The sequence below is a fragment of the Bos grunniens genome, chromosome 26, assembly GCF_055505025.1.
Source record: "Bos grunniens cultivar Pamir isolate PY7600 chromosome 26, Bosgru_T2T1.0, whole genome shotgun sequence".
In the NCBI taxonomy this organism is placed as follows: domain Eukaryota; kingdom Metazoa; phylum Chordata; class Mammalia; order Artiodactyla; family Bovidae; genus Bos; species Bos grunniens.
In genome coordinates this window covers 35,670,608-35,684,317 of record NC_141190.1, presented here as the reverse complement: position 1 = coordinate 35,684,317, position 13,710 = coordinate 35,670,608, and the positions used below count along the sequence as shown (strand labels likewise).

The following is a 13,710-nucleotide window of genomic DNA, read 5'->3' as shown; positions in this document are numbered from 1 at the left end:
AAAAAAAAAGGGAGGGGGAAAAATTCATGCTTGTCCTTAGCTAATCAAATGAGTTTGAGTTTGTATGTGCTAGGGAATAAAGAATCAAGCTGTCGTTGTCTGCCCTTGATCAAGGTACTGGTTATATTGTAACAGTGTTTTCGGACTCAAATTAATTAATATACTAAAATAGCTAACTCCTTCAATATTAGATTCATTCAAGTTCTACAAATACCATGTTCATTAAATATACTATTCTAATAGTGTTTTACCTAAATATCACAATTAAAGTATATGAATATTTCAGTGAATGGCAAGCCAAATTAGACCATAATTATACAGATATTAAAATAATTTTAAAATAAATAAATGTAACATACTACATAGCAAGAATACCAGGTCATTTCTTGATAAAGACAGTATATGTCATTAAATGCCAATTTAGCATTATTTCCAGTACAACTATGACTCTAGGGGATGAGAAAGGAGAATTGCCTCTCTAAAGGGGACATCAAAATCATCCAGAGTAGACATTTTCAAATTACACTATTTTGAAATGTTCTCTTTGACTGAGAATCCCTAATACAGTAAACTTTATATACACACATGATACTACCCTAATGGCACAAAGTGAAGAGGAACCAAAGAGCCTCTTGATGAGGGTGAAAGAACAGAGTGAAAAAGTGGGCTTGAAACTTAACCATTCCAAAAAACTAAGATCATGTTATCTGGTCCCATCACTTCAGGGCAAAAAGATGGAGAAAAGGTGGAAGTAGTGATAGATCTTATTTTCGTGAGCTCTGAAATCACTGCCGATGGTGATGACAGCAATTAAACTTCCTTACAGCTTAATCCTTGGAAGGAAAGTTATGACAAACTTAGTGTATTCAAAAGCAAAGACATCACGTTGCCAATACAGATCCATATAGTCAAAGCTTTGGTTTTTCCAGCAGCCAAGTACGGATATAAGAGTTGGTCCAAAAGGAAGGCTGAGTGTCGAAGAATCGATGCTTTTGAATTGTGGTGCTGAAGAAGACTCTTAAGAGTCCTGTAGACAGCAAGACCAAATGGGTCAACCCCAAAGGAAATCAACCCTGAATATTCACTGGAAGGGCTGATGCTGAAGCTGAAACTCCAATATTTTGGCCACCTGATGTGGAGAGCCAACTCATTGGAAAAGATCCTAATGATGGGAAAGACTGAAGGCAAAAGGGGAAGTGGACGGCAGAAAATGAGATAGTTAGATAGCATTAGTAACTCAAGACATGAGTTTGAGCAAACTCTGGGAGATGGTGAAGGACAGGAAGCCTGGCATGCTACAATATACGGAGGTGCAAAGAGTCAAATACAACTTAGTGACTGAACAGCAACAACAATTTACCATAAACCATTACCCGTGATGGAGGTGCCCAGTATCAATTGTTTCAATTTATTACTGTTTTCATGTTCCTTTTAATATGGTTGAATTAATAGGAAAAAACCCCACAATTTTTCAGGGTGCTGATATTATTAATAAAAGCACTTTTATTTTGAAATAAAAATACTAAGCACATGACAGAGATAACTATATGCTGTTAGGTAACTAAACTACTTTTGGACAAGCAATACGTAATGCATTACAGTAACTATATTCAGTCAGAACATAAATGTTTTGCTGGAAGCCAATTCTTTCTAATTAGAATCAGTAAAATGTATTTTTAAAGTTCACAAAGAGAAGAAATTTTAGCTCATAAAATTATACAAACTGCTTAATTATGAATTAGGCTTAAATGTATATATAAATGCCCAAGTACTAATAATATACAGCTATCAAAATAGTGTGCAGTGGCAAGGGGGAGGGTGTAGGAAGGAGGTAGGAGGTGGGCATGCATGCAGGGTAAGTCACTTCAGTCACATCTGGACTCTTGGTGACCCTAAAGACTGCAGCCCACCAGGCTCCTCTGTCCTCCACACAAGAATACTGGAGTGGGCTGCTGTGCCCTCCTCCAGAGGATCTTCCTGACCCAGGGATCAACCCGCCTCCTGCATTGGCAGGAGGGTTCTTTACCACTAGTGCCACCTGGGAAGCCCCAGGAGCCAGGTGGAGGGATTTTCAAACACAGATGTGAAAATTATGGAATATTCTTATATGAACAATTCCTTATTTTAAAGAATTTTTAAAATATGAATGATGATAATATAGAATGATGGCAACATTATCTCCTACACACTCAACTTTTAATACAATTCAGAAAAAGGCTATGTCCATCATTCCACAATAATTTATGGAAAACAAAAGATCATAAACTGCTACTTTGCAAAAGATATTATTTTAGCAAGGGCAATGCAAATTCTAATAAAAGAAAAATTCTTTTAGTAATCAGGTATTTTTATGTTAAGAGGGAACATACTAGTGCTTAGTCACCTTTCCCTTCTCCAGGGGATCGAACTGGGGTCACCTGCATTGCAGGCAGATTCTTCACCAGCTGAGCCACAAGGGAACCCCAAGTATACTGGAGTGGGTAGCCTATCCCTTCTCCAGGGGATCTTCCCAACCCAGGAATCGAACTGGGGTCTCCTGCATTGCAGGCAGATTCTTTGCCAACTGAGATATCGGGGAGCCCAAGCTAGTCATCTGAAAGTGAAAGTGCAAGTCACTCAGTCATGTCTGACTCTTTGCGACCCTGTGGACTTTACAGTCCGTGGAATTCAGTCATGGAATACGGTCCATGGAATTCTCCAGGCCAAAATACTGGAGTGGGTAGCCTTTCCCTTCTTCAGGGGATACTCCCAACCCAGGGATCAAACCCAGGTCTCCAGCATTGCAGGCAGATTCTTTACCAGCTGAGCCACAAGGGAAGCCCAAGAATACTGGAGTGGGTAGCCTATCCCTTCTCCAGGGAATCTTCCCAACCTAGGAATCAAACTGGGGTCTCCTGCATTGCAGATGGATTCTTTACCAACTGAGCTATTAGGGAATCCTAGTCACCTAGTAGGTGTTAATACAAAAGAAAAATGGATTTCTACTTTAGTTTGTTTCCTCTAATACTGACCCATGTAAATGATAGTCAATAAGAAGCATCGATCTTGGCTTTCAAATATAAAATGTAATTTCCTTGCTTTGCTCTACTTATTGTATTAATGAAGACTCCATTTGCGTTGTTGTTGTGTTCACTGTTAAGTCCTGTCAGACTGTTTGTGACCCCATGCTATGCAGCAGGCAGCAAATCATTTACGTTATACAACACCAAAATTAAATAACCAGTGTACATGTGTGGCTTTTTTTTAAGTTCAATTAAGTTCAGTCAACTATATGGTTACCTTATCTGTGATTTAATGAGCATACAGTGTAGAAGTAGGAGGATTAGCTTTAGCCTGAAGCACTCACTGAACATAAATTTCCCCAGAACAAAACTCAGCAGTGTAAAATATACACACTCTACAGGTACAAGGGTCCCACGGAAGCCAAAACCCTCTTCATGTACACATTGCTATACTCAAAATGGAGAACCAACAAAGACCTACTGTGCAGCACCATGAACTCTGCTCGGTGTGATATGGCACCCTGGATGGGAGCGGGGTTGGGGGAGAGTGGATACATGTACATGTGTGGCTGAGTCTATTAACCTGAAACTATCACAACATTGTAAATTGGCTATACCCCAATACAAAATAAACAGTTTTTCACAAAACAATTAGCTACACTTTGTGTTTTAAGTTCTCTCTTCCTTCTCCTGTCACACCTCTTCTTTTTCTAACAGCTATTTTGAGATATTCATACACAAGACAATTAACCCTTTTAAAGTATAAATTAAATGGTACTTAGTACAGTCACAGAGCTGTGCAACAATCAACACCAATCTAATTTAAATATTCCCAATGACACAAAAAGAAACTCTATACCTATTAGTAACCACCTGCTATCCAGCCGCCACTCCTACTCCTCAAAAACCAGTGACCTCCCAGCCCAAGGCAACCATGAAATTACTTTCTGTCTCTACAGATTTGCCTAATGCTGTCAAGGTTCATCTATTATTGTAGCATCTATCAGTACTTCATTTTTTTCTAATACAGGGTTTGGCTTTTTCGACCCTCTATTGAAATTCTCATGTGATCAATGTCCTTAATTTTCTTTATTTGGTGTATTGTATTGACTGATTCTCAGATGCCAAACCAGTCTCCTAGCCATAGAATATAATTCTTTGGGTTGTTGGTATCAGTTTGTTAGCATGATCTTGAGGATCACAATGGATATCAGTCTGTGCTTGTCCTGTGATGCTGTAGTCTGCATTTGGTATTAGGATAATATTGGTCTCACAAACTGACTTAGGAAGTGTTCCTTCCATTCTGGTTTTTGGAAGTGTTTGCAAAGGATTGGTACTAATTCTTTAAATGTTTTATAGGATTCACCAGCTAAGCAATCTGAACATAGATTTTTGTGAAATTTGTGAAATTAAAAAAAAAAAACTTCATTTTGTAATAGTTTTAGATTTGTAGAAAAATTACAAAGATTTCTTTTTTTCCAGAGAGTTTCAGTATGTCCCATACCCAGTTGCTCTTATTAGCATCAGTTTGCATTCATATGGTATATTTGTGCAATTAATGAACCAATATTTATTTGGTTAATAATTATTAGCTAAAGTCCATTATTTTATTCAGGTCTCTTCCTTTCTAAACTAGTATCTTTCTTGATGTTTCAAGACCCTTTTTAGGACATCACATTACGTTTAATAGTTGTATCTCCTAAGGGTTTGATAAGTACTAATCAAGTATTTTTTTAGAATCAAGTATTGTTCCTCAGCTAGGACTGACCTAATGTTGCACTCATGATCCGATTAGAGGCATAGGTTTTGGGGAGGAAGACGACAAAGATAAAAAACCTTTCTTATTATATCATATCAGAGCTACTACATACTGTCACCCTGACTGGAGGGCTACAGTCCACAGGGTCGCAAAGGGTTGGACACGACTGAAGCGACTTAGCACATAGCACACCTCACCATGACAAATCTTTGTTGATGTTGACCTTGACCACCTGGTTAAGGGAGTGTTTGCCAGTATTCTCTGCTGCAATGTGACTCAGTTCTACTTTTTTTACCCTATTCCTTACTGTGTTCTTTGCAAGGACTCACTATGTTTATCTCACACTTAAAGAGTATCCAGTTAGGGGCAAAGTACCTACATAAAATTATTTTGCATTCTTCTTCATGGGCCAACATCAGTTCTGCCCCATTTATTAATTTAATAACTTTTTATCAGTATGGGCTCATTGATATTTATTTTATATACCTGATTATAATGAAACATTACTTTACTGTTCAAATTGTTCCTGTATGATCATGGGAATTGTTGCTGGTGGCTCTACTGTTCCTTTGACGTACTCGCATCATTGTAGTGTTTATGTGGGTGTGTGTTTGAACAATTCCTAACATTTTGGCACTACAAAAACCTCCAAACTCAATTTTTATATTCCCTGTCCCAGTCTTAGAATTGACCAATTCTTGAAAACACCCTAGTTCCTTTCATCTAAGAACTGTATTAGAAAGAAAGGTCTGGGCACTATATGTGCTGGTTACAGACACGACATTGATCTATCTAGTGGGAAATTTTGAACTTACTAATGCAATCCTTCTGTTTGCTACATGATTCAGATTTTATATGTCTTCACTGAATTTGTTTTGACAGTTTATGCATTTCTAGGAGTTTTCCATTTCAGCTAAATTATCTAGTTTGTTGGCATACAGACGTTCAGAACATACCTTTGGATGCCTTGTATTTCCAGAAGGTCAGTAATAATATTGCCTCATTCACGTCCAGTTTTAGTGAATTGAATCTTCTTTTATTCTTGCCTAGTGAGCTTTTTTGTCAATTTTATTGATCTTCCAAAGAACCAATTTTGTCTTCACTGATTTTGTATTTCATTTTCTGTTCTCGATTGCATTAATTTTTCCTCTAGTCTTTATTATTTCCTTCATTTTCTGCTACCTCTATATTTAGTTTGTTCTTCTAAGTACCTTAACATGGAAGGTTAAGCTACGGATTGAATTTCTTTTTTCTTTTTAATATTTGCACATGCAGCTATATATTTCCCCCTGAGCACTGCTTCCGCTTTGTCCCGTAAGTTTCAGAATATCATGTTTTCGTTTTCATTCCTCTCAAGATTTTTTGCTTGTTTTGCTTCATATTCTTTTCTATTATGGCTTATTGTAGGACACTAAATGTACTTCCCTGTGTTATACAGTAAGATCTTGTAGTTTATCTATTCTATATTAATATGTAGCAGTTTGTATTTGTGAATCTCAAATTCCTAATTTATCCCTCCCCCAAACACTCCGGTAACTATAAGTTTGTTTTCTACGTCTGTGAGTCTGTTTCTGCTTCATAAAGGTCACTAGTGCCCTATTTTGGATTCCACATATAAGTGATACCATGTGTTATTTGCCTTCTCTGACTTACTTCACCGAGTAGGAACATCTCTAGGTCCATTTATGCTGCTGCAAAGGGCACTGTGTGCGTGAAGTCGCTCATCGACTCTTTGTGACCCTGTGGACTGCAGCCCGCCAGGCTCCTCTGTCCATGGGATTTGAGTGAGTGAAGTCGCTCAGTCGTGTCCGACTCTTTGCGACCCTGTGGACTGCAGCCCACCAGGCTCCTCTGTCCATGGGATTCTCCAGGCAAGGATACTGGAGTGGGTTGCCATTTCCTTCTCCAGGGGATCTTCCCAACCCAGGAATCGAACCCGGGTCTCCTGCATTGCAGGGAGATGCTTTATCCTCTGAGCCACCACGGAAGCAAAGGGCATTACTTCATTCTTTTTCATGCTGAGTAATTTTACATTGCCTATGTATACCATATTGTCTATAACCATCCATCTGTCAATGGACATTAAGGTTATCTGACTATTGTAAAAATTGCTGCTATGAACACAGGGACGTGTGTATATTTTTGAATTATAGTTTTCTTTAGATACAGGCATAGGAGTGGAACTGCTGGATCATATGGTAGCTCTATTTTTAGATTTTTAAGGAACCTCCATGCTGTTCTCCATAGTGGCTGTACCAATTTACATTCCAGTCCACAGTGTAGGAGGGTTCCCTTTTATCTACACCCTCTCCAGCATTTGCTATTTATATATTTTTTAAATAATGGCCACTCTGATTGGTGTGAGGTAGTACCTCATTGTAGTTCTGATTTTCATTTCCTTATAATTAATGATGTTGAACATGTTTTCATGTGTCTTTGGTCATCTACATGTCTTTGGAGAAATGTCTGTTTAGGTCTTCTGCTCATTTTTTGATTGGGTTGTTTTATTTGTTATTGTTATTGAGATTCATGGACTACTTATATATTTTGGAAATTAAGCCTTTGTGGTTCGTATTATTTACATATATTTCCCCCTCATCTGTAGAATATTTTTTTATTTGTTTTGTTTATGGTTTCCTTTTCAGATAAAAAGCTTATAATTTTCCTTACGTCCAATCTGTATTTTTCAATTCTGATTTTCCATTAGGTTCTCTTTTTTTTCTTATAATTTTGTCTTGTTATTGGTATTCTCTATGCAATGAGGTATTTCCATCCTCCTTTCCTGTCCTTCTTTAATCTCTGTTTCCTTAGTTCTGTGGACATATTTACATTGGCTGCTCTGAAGTCTTTGTCAGTGAAATTTAACTGCAGAGTTCTCTCAGCAGGTTCTGTTGCCTGCTATTTGTCCTGTGTATGCACTGCAAAGCCATCTTTCTTTGAACAGCTGATAATTTTTTGTTGAAAAACACTGACATTTTAGGTAATAGACTGCAGCAACTCTGGATAGTGATTCTTTTCCCGCCCCCTACCCAACATACCCAACACTTGATGTTTTTACAAGCTTGTTTGTGCAGTAACAATGTTGGGCTATTTGAATGAAGCCTATTTTCTCTGCAGTGCAGCCTGTGACCTTGTTCCAGAGATTGGAGCTTTGGGCCTGTGCAGTCACCTGAGATTACAGTGGTTTGATCACGGCTCTCTTTGACTGCTTCTTTCTAGATCTTTCTTTTTAGCTACCTGCTGTCTTTGGTATTACAGAATGATCTCTGTTCGTTTCGAAGGAAACCATTCAATATCACAGTAATCCAAGTCTATGCCCCAACCAGTAATGCTGAAGAAGCTGAAGTTGAATGGTTCTATGAAGACCTACAAGACCTTTTAGAACTAACACCCAAAAAAGATGTCCTTTTCATTACAGGGGACTGGAATGCAAAAGTAGGAAGTCAAGAAACATCTGAAGTAACAGGCAAATTTAGCCTTGGAATATGGAATGAAGCAGGGCAAAGACTAATAGAGTTTTGCCAAGAAAATGCACTGGTCATTTTCATCATCTTCCAACAACACAAGAGAAGACTGTATACATGGACATCACCAGATGGTCAACACCTAAATCAGATTGATTATATTCTTAGCAGCCAAAGATGGAGAAGCTCTATACAGTCAGCAAAAACAAGACCAGGAGCTGACTGTGGCTCAGACCATGAACTCCTTATTGCCAAATTCAGACTTAAATTGAAGAAAGTAGGGAAAACCACTAGACCATTCAGGTATGACCTAAATCAAACCCCTTATGGTTATACAGTGGAAGTGAGAAATAGATTTAAGGGCCTAGATCTGATAGATAGAGTGCCTGATGAGCTATGGAATGAGGTTTGTGACACTGTACTGGAGACAGGGATCAAGACCATCCCCATGGAAAAGAAATGCAAAAAAGCAAAATGGCTGTCTGGGGAGGCCTTACAAATAGCTGTGAAAAGGAGAGAAGTGAAAAGCAAAGGAGAAATGGAAAGACATAAACATCTGAATGCAGAATTCCAAAGAATAGCAAGAAGAGATAAGAAAGCCTTCTTCAGCGATCAATGCAAAGAAATAGAGGAGAACAGCAGAATGGGAAAGACTAGAGATCTCTTCAAGAAAATCAGAGATACCAAAGGAACATTTCATGCAAAGATGGGCTTGATAAAGGACTGAAATGGTATGGACCTAACAGAAGCAGAAGATATTAAGAAGAGATGGCAAGAATACACAGAAGAACTGTACAAAAAAGATCTTCATGACCAAGATAATCACGATGGTGTGATCACTGACCTAGAGCCAGACATCCTGGAATGTGAAGTCAAGTGGGCCTTAGAAAGCATCACTACAAACAAAGCTAGTGGAGGTGACAGAATTCCAGTTGAGCTATTCCAAATCCTGAAAGATGATGCTGTGAAAGTGCTGCACTCAATATGCCAGCAAATTTGGAAAACTAGCAGTGGCCACAGGACTGGAAAAGGTCAGTTTTCATTCCAATCCCAACGAAAGGCAATGCCAAAGAATGCTCAAACTACCGCACAATTGCACTCATCTCACATGCTAGTAAAGTAATGCTCAAAATTCTCCAAGCCAGGCTTCAGCAATATGTGAACCATGAACTTCCTGATGTTCAAGCTGGTTTTAGAAAAGGCAGAGGAACCAGAGATCAAATTGCCAACATTCGCTGGATCATGGAAAAAGCAAGAGAGTTCCAGAAAAACATCTATTTCTGCTTTATTGACTATGCCAAAGCCTTTGACTGTGTGGATCACAAGAAACTGTGGAAAATTCTGAGAGATGGGAATACCAGACCACCTGATCTGCCTCTTGAGAAATTTGTATGCAGGTCAGAAAGCAACAGTTAGAACTGGACATGGAACAACAGACTGGTTCCAAATAGGAAAAGGAGTTCGTCAAGGCTGTATATTGTCACCCTGCTTATTTAACTTATATGCAGAGTACATCATGATAAACGCTGGTCTGGAAGAAGCACAAGCTGGAATCAAGATTGCCGGGAGAAATATCAATAACCTCAGATATGCAGATGACACCACCCTTATGGCAGAAAGTGAAGAGGAACTCAAAAGCCTCTTGATGAAAGTGAAAGTGGAGAGTGAAAAAGTTGGCTTAAAGCTCAACATTCAGAAAACGAAGATCATGGCATCTGGTCCCATCACTTCATGAGAAATAGATGGGAAAACAGTGGAAATAGTTTCAGACTTTATTTTTCTGGGCTCCAAAACCACTGCAGATGGTGACTGCAGCTATGAAATTAAAAGACGCTTACTCCTTGGAAGGAAAGTTATGACCAACCTAGACAGCATATTCAAAAGCAGAGATATTACTTTGCCAACAAAGGTTTGTCTAGTCAAGGCTATGGTTTTTCCTGTGGTCATGTATGGATGTGAGAGTTGGACTGTGAAGAAAGCTGAGCGCCGAAGAATTGGTGCTTTTGAACTGTGGTGTTGGAGAAAACTCTTGAGAGTCCCTTGGACTGCAAGGAGATCCAACCAGTCCATTTTAAAGGAGATCAGCCCTGGGATTTCTTTGGAAGGAATGATGCTAAAGCTGAAACTCCAGGACTTTGGCCACCTCATGCGAAGAGTTGACTCATTGGAAAAGACTCTGATGCTGGGAGGGATTGGGGGCAAGAGGAGAAGGGGACGACAGAGGATGAGATGGCTGGATGGCATCACTGACTTGATGGATGTGAGTCTGAGTGAACTCCGGGAGTTCGTGATGGACAGGGATGCCTGGCGTGCTGTGATTCATGGGGTCACAAAGAGTCGGACACGACTGAGCGACTGATCTGATCTCATCTGATCCGTGAGCCTCATGAATTAATGCCTGATTATTGCTTCTGATAATGCTCTAGGGCTTAAATTGCTTTGTAATCTGATCCACTTAATTTGGGGCCCACTGTAGGGAAAATGGCTTCCCATGTGGCTCAGTGGGTGAAGAATCAGCCTGCAGTGCAGAAGCCATGGGTTCTAACCATGGGTTGGGAAGATCCCCTGGAGGAGGGCATGGAAACCCACTCTAGTATTCTTGCCTGGAGAAGCCCATGGACAGAGGAGCCTAGTGGGCTACAGTTCATATGGTTGAAAAGAGTCGTACACGACTGAAGTGACTGAGCGTGCACGTAGGGATAATATTTGAGACCAGTGCTTTGATGTTTTTTACAGCCCTAGGAGGGATCTTTGTCATGTTATATAGCCCTGGATCTTTCTAGTAAATTTCTAGATGATTTATGACTTAGCTTTTTGGTCTCATGGAGAAATTAGTCTCCTCTATTGATTACCACCACAATCCCCATTGTTTTCAAGAGAAGCTTTAGGGTTAAATTTACCTATAATTTGTTCCAAATAAAGTCACTTCACTTAAAGAGACACTTTTAAGCTCTCCCTTCTTACAACCACCTGTCATCCTAGGCAAAATTTCTATGCTACTGCTCCAGAGCTGCTAGTAGGAAGAATGGTTCATACCTCTCTTGATTAACTCACCTATTTTGTAAAGAGGGTGCTAGAAAGGTGTAACAGACCTCTGTGTACTAGCAGAAAGACAGTGCTCTTGTGTCTCTTTCTTTTTCATAAGGGCACTATTCCCATCACAACTGTACCAACCTCATGTAAATTTAAATACCTTCCGAAGACCTACCCTCCAAATACCATCACGTTGGGGTTCAGAGCCCCAAATATTAATCTGTGAATGAACACAGTCAGTTTATAACAATATATTTGTATGCCTCAGGGCTTAACTCTCCTCTCTTGGTGATATCATCCAGTCTCATGATTTTATTTGCTCTCTATATCTATATTCTGAGATTCCCAAATTTGTCTCTCCTGTCCACATCTATTTCCTCATCCAGAATCAACTTCTGCTTCCTTGACTTGTCTAATTATATATCCAATGTAACATGTAAAATTGAACTGTCAAACTTAACATGAAAAAATGAACTCATATCATCAAACCAATTTTACTTGCAATCAACTCCATCTCAGTTGATGGCAACTTTCTCTTTACAGTTGCTCAGACAAAAACCTTGAAGTCACACTTGTTTTTATAATCCTTTGAAGTCATGCTTGGTTTATTTCTTTCTCACACCACCCCATTCATCTAATCCAGTTATTATGTTCAAGAAGTACTCATAATCCAATCACTTCTTGCCATATATACTGCCACCTCTTGATCTGAGCTATCATCATCTCTCACAAGGTATGGTAATAACCTACTTACTAGTCTCCCTGTGTCTAAAGGGTCTGTCTATAATTTAGTCTCAACACAACAGTGGAATTATCAGTTTAAAAGCACAGCCTTTTAACTCAAATCACATACCTCTTCTGTAGAAAACCCTTCAATGTTTTTCTATCTCTCTAAGAGGAGAAGTTCAGTGCTAATGGTGCATATTATAATCAATTATGGGCATAAAATAGATACATCAAGCTGAGACTCAAAGAAATTTTGATTTATGAATCAGGTGGCGGTAGAGTACTGGAGTGACACTCAGGGATACATAAATATATTTTTTAAGATCTACAGGTGATTCCAAAGTACCTGCTAGATTGATAACCCCTGTGTCAAAGTGGATATGGAAGAGGAAAATAATCCTAGATATACAGGAGCTGCTGTTATTAATATGAATGCATAATATAACACTAGTCATTATTTATTTTACATCTCAACAACCATAGCTAACTTTTGTTGCAGTCTGGTAAGTAATAGGCAGTGAGGTATTCAGCCCATATTAACTTGTTTAGTACCATAAACCTTATAAAGTAGGCCCTACCATATTCTATTGACTCTAAGACATTGTTTTCACATTTTAATATCTCTCAAGTCTGATGTGTCTTACAATCAATGAAACTGTACAACCAATACTGGCCAGATGGCAGTTATGATATAGTTGTCATTGCTTGTACAGACACAAACTTGATTATTCTAGTCAATAATATTATGTGAAATACACAAAACATTTTTTAAGTCAAAAAGTGATTTATGAAAAACTGAACTATGAATGTGAACAAGTTTTGGTAATAGCTTGACCAATTTATTTTGCTTCTACTTTCTGTTCAATAAATACATGTGATGATATATAATAAAATCTATATCTAAGTAATTATTTAAGAGTCCTTTGAATAAGTATAAAACAAATACTCTTAGTGGCAAGAGAACCATAATTAATAGGCAATGGTCTTTCTTTATGTTACCTCAAATAAGGATTTATTTGTATCACAGTGTTAGAGTAAATGTTAAGTAAATATAAAGTAATACTAAGGCCATTAACTGTACAGATGGACATTACATGAGCTCATTATTTAATAACGATTTTAAAACTTGTTGCTTTTTTGACAAAGGAACATGTTTCCTGGAAAGTTTTATCTAGATATTGGAATCTTTGACTATTAAAAGTAAAATGCAAATTCTTAAAGTACCAAGAAATTCTATAAGAAGTTTTGTAGAGTACCTAACTAATTAATTTTAACTTTTCCACCCCCAAATAATATGTTCTCATTACTTTCTTCACTCTATGTCCACTCTCCTCTCTCTAAATAAATTGGATGTATTTCCAAAGAGGTAGAGCAACTTACTTTGTAAACATTGATTCATTGCATTAATAATATTTAGATGAGAACACATTTACTGCAAATTTACCCTCTCAGAGATGATTTTATCATAAATTATTTATTCATGACATGTCTTTAGTAAAGTTTAACAATGATATTAATTTTTCTCTGGGTATTTTTTTGTGACCTAGAACAGATACAGAGAAAATAATTAGTTTGTTACTCAGAGCTACTAGATTCTATTTATGAGTTTCAGTTTATTATTTCTAACTCAAATTTCAGGTAGATTGTGTTAAATTCTAATTTAGGGTCTATGCTGTGTGATTGTGAAATGTGTAGGAAAATAGAGCAACATGAACACAAGATCAAC

The 13,710-nt window shown here is 38.0% G+C and overlaps 1 protein-coding gene across 7 annotated transcripts in view; it reads right to left on the bottom strand.

The window, feature by feature from the left end:
- ATRNL1 (attractin like 1) overlaps positions 1-13,710 on the bottom strand; it is an 810,133-nt gene that overhangs the window by 426,722 nt on the left and 369,701 nt on the right. The gene's annotated exons all lie outside the window — the stretch shown is intronic.